Source organism: Cannabis sativa, chromosome 6 (genome assembly GCF_029168945.1).
Source record: "Cannabis sativa cultivar Pink pepper isolate KNU-18-1 chromosome 6, ASM2916894v1, whole genome shotgun sequence".
Classification (NCBI taxonomy): domain Eukaryota; kingdom Viridiplantae; phylum Streptophyta; class Magnoliopsida; order Rosales; family Cannabaceae; genus Cannabis; species Cannabis sativa.
In genome coordinates, this window is record NC_083606.1 from 64,297,201 (window position 1) to 64,304,830 (window position 7,630).

Consider the following 7,630-nt stretch of genomic DNA (forward strand, 5'->3'; position numbering starts at 1 on the left):
AGTCACAAGAGACCCCGACAAAATTAACTCTATTTCTCCACCACCAGACTTTCTCACAAAGATAGGCCGCAAACAATTGTAGCTCCCTGTCTTGAAGCTTTGTCCACCATCTTCCAAAATCTTTGATAGTCCTCCATTGCATGCAATCAACACGAATGCCCCACCGACTCTTGAACCACAATGCTCTTGTGAAGTTGCACTGATAGAATAGGTGATCAATTGTTTCACTTGCCTCATGACAGAAAACACAATCCCTTGTATCCATATCACACCAACCCAATTGTTAAATTAGATCTCACTGTAATATTTATTATTACTGTGTTACAAGATGAAGTGAAAAATACAGATAAAATACAAACAGAGTACAACAGGAAATAGATCCTATGTGGCTTCGCCTCTATTGGATCAAGAACTAGTTGTTAGTTACAACCGAAGTTGTAACTAACTCCTAGTTCTGTGATCAACCCTAAAACTACAACTATAAAAGCACTAGAGTAATACAGAAGAGGAGAGAGATGAGATATACCAGAAGCTAAAGTCCTAGGTTACCAGATCTGTGAAGGTTTCCAGCTCCAGATGATGTTTCAAGTACATGCACAAGAAACAGAAGAGAGTTAGTGTGAGAAATCAGAAAATAAGAGAGAAATAAACACAGAAAAATAAAAGAGAGAAAACCTAAGAAATACCAGTCGATCTGTGACTTGGATTTCTTACCTGTTGTAATATTCATTCATCATAGTGCAAGATCTGAGGTCGATCTTCAAGGCGAGCTCATCAGAGGATGTACCCCTAATTTCTTGGGCGAACCTCTATATTTCTGGTGTTTGTTTTTCTCTCTAACCCTACTATTTGTTGTTCGATCTTTGTGTATGTGTTGTGTGGTGTTTCTGGGTGAGTTTCTGGGTTAGATCGATCAAGAGATCGAGGGAGATCTCTGGTTCTAGGGTTTGAGAACCAGAGAGAAGGCAGAGAGAAAGAGAGAGAGTTCTGAGACTCTCGAAGGTTCGAAGAGAGGAAATGAGCTAGGGTTAGCTCTGATTCCTCGAGTTTTATTCAAAGAAGAACGACAGATCGTTTTGGAATCAAACGATCTGTCGTGTTGGTAAGAACGACAAGTTCCTTTGTCGTGCAAGTGAAAACGACCAAATCTTGGTTGTCGTGTGAATTGATTATATTAATTGATTTAAAGGACAATTCTGTCCTTGTCGTTTTTAACTGTGAGCTTGAGTTGGTGTAGGTTAAACTTGGAATTTCACCAAGTAAAATTCCTACAGTGGTATCAGAGCTTTGGTTCAAGCTTAAATCAACTCAAGAAAGAATCAAGAAAGTGACAAAGACTGGGAGAAGAAGAAGAAACACAACAAGAAGTTGTGGACAGTGGGAAACCTGTGGAAATTCCACAAACTGATAATAAATCAATCTTTCTAAACTCAACTCAATTTAATTTTGATTTTTCTAACATGAGCAATATCAAGGTTGACATTGATCGTTTTGATGGATCTGGTGATTACAGGATCTGGAGAAGGAAGATCAGATCTCTGTTGGCTCAACAGAAACTTCTTAGGGTTCTTGAAGACCCTATTGAATGGCCAGACAACACTTCAAAGATTCAACAAGAAGAACTGTTGGAAACAACCACTGGAATTATAATTTTCAACCTTTCTTGTTATAGTGAGATTTCTCTCACCTAGAAACTCGAGACCGGACTCCTCTTTAAAAGGACACGTGTATTCAGATTCCCAATGAAAGCTGAAATGTCCCGGAGAGACATTCTCGAAGTTTAGACCTCGCCCAGGATAAAACCAGCGAGATGTTGTGGGTGCGACCTAGTTCACACCGCGTAACCATAATCCTCATCATGCAGGGTAGACCCAACTCGCATATGTCAGAACAAGTGCGAGTGTCCCCCTCTATACCTCCGCGACGAGTATGGAGACCGATGCTCTATGAGGCAGTTTTGGTCCCAGCGACCCAACAGCCCTAACAGACCAATATAAGTTCGCATGTCCAGAGGCTACCAGCTTCAACATGCGACGTCTACAACGGGCGATTACTTAAGGACGCAGACGTTCCAAATGTATGTGCGATCCTACGAGCTCAACAGACGGAACGTGAACGGTCAACTCGCAGATGCGAAAGACGCATACGTTGACGAATTCAGTAACTGTCATACATTTATTAATGTTAACGTTGTTTGAGTTTAGTCATTGCAATTCAATGTGTAAATAATGGATTAACAATAAATGTGATCCTCATGTAACCGATTGGGCACCTGCTTTGTATATAAAGGGGTGATCCACCGTGAAAATGGACCTACGAATCCCTTGCTACAGTGGACTAAGCAGAACGAAATCGGCGAACCACTTTATAATTCACCGTCTCATTTATTTTTCCAGCTTTGTTGTTTACTCTCGCATTCCTATTCGAGTACTCGCCATTCTAGGTTGAATACTCGCATTTGTCATCTCTCAAATTATTCTCTCTTTTTCCAGTTAAATTGTACTTTTTGGTGTTGCGAAATATCAGTAACAACATTTGGCGCCGTCTGTGGGAAATTCGACTGTAAGATTCTATTCACTTCAAAGAACATCACTCAACATGGCTGGAAATTACGCTAACGGAGCTAACAATGAATCCATCAACATTGGAACGATGAGCGTACCATTGCCTGGAACCGGAGTGCCACCTGTAGACGTCATCAACGGCGGGGTAGGGAGGAGCAACATCAGACCACTCAACCTATTCCCAGAAACAACTGGTCCTCAAGTCGGAGGCACGTCCACACCACCAGCAACCATGCACTTTCCCCCTGTCACCCCGGCGGTCGTGTACGAAGGAGTGGTCCAGCTCACGACAGACCAATACGCCGCAATCCAGGATCAGCTGCGAGCACTACAAGCCGAGGTGGATGGACAGAGCCGAGCTCGACGCCCTCCTCGGGTCCCCGCCGTTCGTAACGAAAACCCTCAGGTAACGGTTTCTCGACGTCAAACTAACCATGCACGCAGGGAACGACGAACTGATCCTGAAGTCTTGGACTTGAATCACCCGACGTCAAGAGACCAATACGCAAGGTTGCCTAACCAGAGCGCACAAACCGACGAGGATCCTGAGCGCCGCAACCCTCGCAGTCGTCACCCTCGGGATAACGACGCAGAGTCAGCCTCTTCATCCTCGCATGACCGTACTCCAAGCAGGTATACGAGGTCTGGCTCTGTACAAACACAGCAAGGAGGACGCTACCGGGTACACCGAGGTGATCTGCGTGATCATCTCAATGCAGTCTTTAGGGCGCGCTCCCGCGGCCCACATAACACGGAGACGCTCCATGATCCCCATACGGGCGATCAGGGTGTCAACACAGTTAACAACCCGCCCATCGCGCCGATCGCGACCACTGGGATTAATATCCCTTCGAACCTTGCCGCAGTGGCTGCGAGCCCCACTGTTGTAGCAACTCCGCCTCCCGCGACAGGAGGAATCGACCAAAGTATGCTTCTGCAAGCTCTGAAGATGCTCGAGCAGCAGCGTAAGCCCATATACAAGCTGCACGGCACCTCGCCCTTCACCGCAGAAGTGCGACAGGCCCAACTTCCAAAGGGGTTCCGTTTATCCGAATCCCTCAAATATAAAGGTACTTCTAACCCGTTAGACTACCTAGAAAAATTTAACACCATAATGGAAGTGGACCAGGTGCCACAACTCGCGAAGTGTCGCATTCTCGCGGCCACACTCGAGGAGAATGCCCATGATTGGTTCACCCAATTACCAGAGGCATCAATATCGACATGGGAGAACTTCGTCGATCTGTTTCTCACACATTTCCAGGCCACAATGACGTATAGGCCACCCTATACGACTTTGGCGAACATCAAGCAAGAACACGGTGAGTCTTTGCAGAATTATTTCAAGCGTTTTAACGCTGAAGTAACAAAAGTTGAGAAGGCCCCCGAGTCTTCGCTTGTTTGTATGTTAATAACAGGTGTCTTGCCAAGAACCGACTTTTGGAAAGAGCTACAGGCCCGCAGGCCAGAATCCTTGGTAGAATTCTTCGCCATGGCCGAACCTCATAAGAGGATCGAGAACTCCTTGGCGGAATTGGAGAAGGGCAAGAACAAGCGGCGATCACCCATACCGCGGTCGCGGTCCCGCAGCCCGCGAGGAAAGAATTCCAGGGGCCGAAGCCCCAGGAGACGCAGCCCACGCAAACCGCGGAGCCCGAAGTTGGCCAAGTCGCCTCCAAAAAAGGAGTCCTCGCCCAAAAGAAAAGGAGGACCTCGCTTCGTCAATTATACCGAACTTGCCGTACCTCGAGACCACATCTATGCGGTTGAGGAAAGGAACGGCGTCTTCAAGAAGCCGCCCCCCATCAGGGGAAATCGCGACCGAAGGGACCCCAAAAAGTTCTGTAAGTACCACAAGGATATCGGCCACACTACCCTTGAGTGTTGGGTCTTGCAGGACGAAATCGAAGAATTGATCAGAAGGGGAAAATTCGACAAATATAAAAGGAGCGAGGAAAGTCACCCCCGAGCGGATGACAAGGAAGAAAACCAGAATGCGAGTGGCTCTAGAGCACCTCGCAATATCCTGACTATAGTCGGAGGACCGCACATCGCAGGCGACTCTCGCAAATCACAGGAACGATATGCCAGAGAAGCCAGAGAGAAGCCGCTTACCAATGTGAACAATCTTGGTGAACGGCCAGAGAAGCTCATTAAAAGAGAATGCGAGGACATTGTCTTTATGGAGAGCGATGCGAGATGGGTCCACCACCCGCATTCTGACGCACTTGTGATAGTCGCCAATATAGGTGGAGACAATGTCCATCGCATATTGGTCGACAATGGAAGTTCAGTGAATTTACTGAACTTCCAAGCCTTCAAGCAAATGGGGCTACAAGAAAAAGATTTGCGGCCAATGACATCGAGCATCTACGGTTTCACGGGAGATGTCATAGCTATCAAAGGGATGATCAAACTCCCAATCACTTTGGGAACTGCCCCAATAACTGCCAAGTCGATGGCCGACTTCGCGGTGGTGATCAATACTCAGCATATAACGCCGTAATTGGACGGCCAATTCTGAAGGAGATGAAGATCGTAACTTCGATCTATCATCTAACAATGAAGTTCCCTACTCCCTCTGGAGTAGGATCAGTGAGGGGAGTCCAATCCGACTCTCGAGAATGTTACAATGCGGCTGTCAAGCTCGCAGAAAAAAGGACAGTGAATGTTATCCACCTTTTGGACGCACCACCACCTCGCCAGGAGATCCTCAGGATCGAGGAGGTACCGCACATAGACAAACCGGACTTGGATCCGAGAATCCTTGATCACACCGCCGCAGCCCAAGCCGCGGAAGACACAATCGAGGTACCTATAGATCCTGTAGATAATAACAAGGTTTTAAAAATTGGTTCTAGATTAAACATACAGTTGCGAGAACAATTAACAACTTTTCTGAAACAAAATCTTGATATCTTTGCCTGGAAACATTCAGATATGGTCGGGATATCTCCACGGGTCATGTGTCATCGCTTGAACATTGACCCCGAAGTGCGAGGTGTCCGACAGAAGCGCTGCAAAATGGACCCCGCGAGGTACCAAGCGGCCGAAAGAAGAAGTTGACCGCCTCCTTGCCTGCGGCTTTATACGGAGTCATTTTACCCCGACCGGTTAGCCAATCCGTACTCGTGCCAAAGCCCAATGGCTCATGGCGTACATGCGTCGACTTTACGGATTTGAACAAAGCACATCCCAAAGACAGCTTTCCTCTTCCTAGCATCGACCAGCTTGTCGATGCCACTGCAGGCCACGCGCTTTTAAGCTTCATGGATGCATACTCGGGATACAATCAAATCCCGATGTACGAACCAGACCAAGAACATACCTCGTTCATTACTGATCGAGGATTATACTGCTACAAGGTCATGCCTTTTGGTTTAATAAACGCAGGGGCGACTTACCAAAGGCTAGTGAATATGATGTTCGCAGATCTGATTGGAAAAACAATGGAGGTATATGTCGACGATATGCTCGTAAAGTCGCAACATGCGGACGACCATATCACGCACTTGCAGGCCATGTTCGACATATTGCGACGATATAAGATGCGTCTAAACCCCTTAAAATGCGTCTTTGGGGTGGGTTCCGGAAAATTCCTCGGTTTTATGGTGAATCAGCGAGGAATAGAAGCCAATCCTGCGAAGATTAGAGCGTTGGTAGAAATGCCGTCTCCGACTAAGCCAAAGGAGGTTCAGAGCCTCACAGGTAAAGTCGCGGCCTTAAACCGCTTCATATCCAGATCCTCTGACAAGTGTAAAGAGTTTTTTCAGATCCTGAAGGGTAACAAGAGGTTTCAGTGGGATGAGAAATGCGAGCAGGCTTTTCAAACGCTAAAAACGCATCTGGGGCAACCTCCGATTCTATCAAAACCGTTGCCCGGAGAGGTCTTATCTATTTATTTAGCAGTCTCCGAGTATGCGATTAGTTCAGTACTTGTTCGCGAGGACCAAGGACGTCAGCACCCGGTGTACTACGTCAGTAAGCGATTATTGGACGCCGAGACGCGTTACCCTCAGATGGAGAAACTAGCTTTTGCCCTGATAATATCCTCAAGAAAATTGCGACCTTATTTCCAGGCTCACAGCATTGAAGTTTTGACAAACTTCCCCTTAAGGCAGGTTTTGGCAAAGCCAGAGGCATCGGGGAGATTATTAAAGTGGGCTATGGAGTTGAGTCAGTTCGACATCAAGTATAAACCAAGAACCGCGATCAAGGGGCAAGCCCTAGCAGATTTTATACTTGAGTTCCCGAGCACAGAGGTAGCGGTTGTAGAGGGTGGAAAGAACATCGCCATGATAGACAAAGAGGTATGGACATTGTATGTCGATGGGGCCTCAAATAATGAAGGTTCTGGCAGTGGGATATTGTTAATCAGTCCCAATAATTTCAAGGTCTGAAATTGGCTCTCGAGATGAAAGTCGAATACCTACAAGCATTTAGCGACTCTCAAATCGTGGTATGTCAAGTAAGTGGAGAATACCTAGCGAGAGGCGGAAGATTGGTTAAATACTTAGCCATCGTTCGCGAAATCATGCAGAAGTTCAAACATGTAGTTGTGTCTCGAGTACCGCGTACTCAAAATGCCCATGCAGACGCCTTGGCCCGACTGGCCTCCACTAGAGAAGCCGAATTACTCGATGTAATTCCGGTAGACGTATTGTCTCATCCAACCATAGATCGAGAAACAATCATGGAGATCGATGACGTTCAGGAGGTTACCTGGATGACCCCTATCCTCGCATACCTTGACAAGGGGCTCTTACCTAATGATAAAATAGAAGCAAGGAAATTGCGACAACGAGCAGCCCGCTATGTGATATATGACCAGAGCTTGTATCGCAGAAGTTTTAGTCAACCACTTCTCAAATGCATCAGTGGAGAAGACTGCGGTTACATACTGCGTGAAGTACACGAGGGAATTTGTGGCAATCATACTAGAGGTAATTCCCTTGCCTTAAAAATTATGCGGCAAGGGTATTACTGGCCAACATTGCGACAAGATGCCCTCGCATTTGCAAAAAGGTGTGATAGATGCCAGCGAATAGCCACTTACACACACCAGC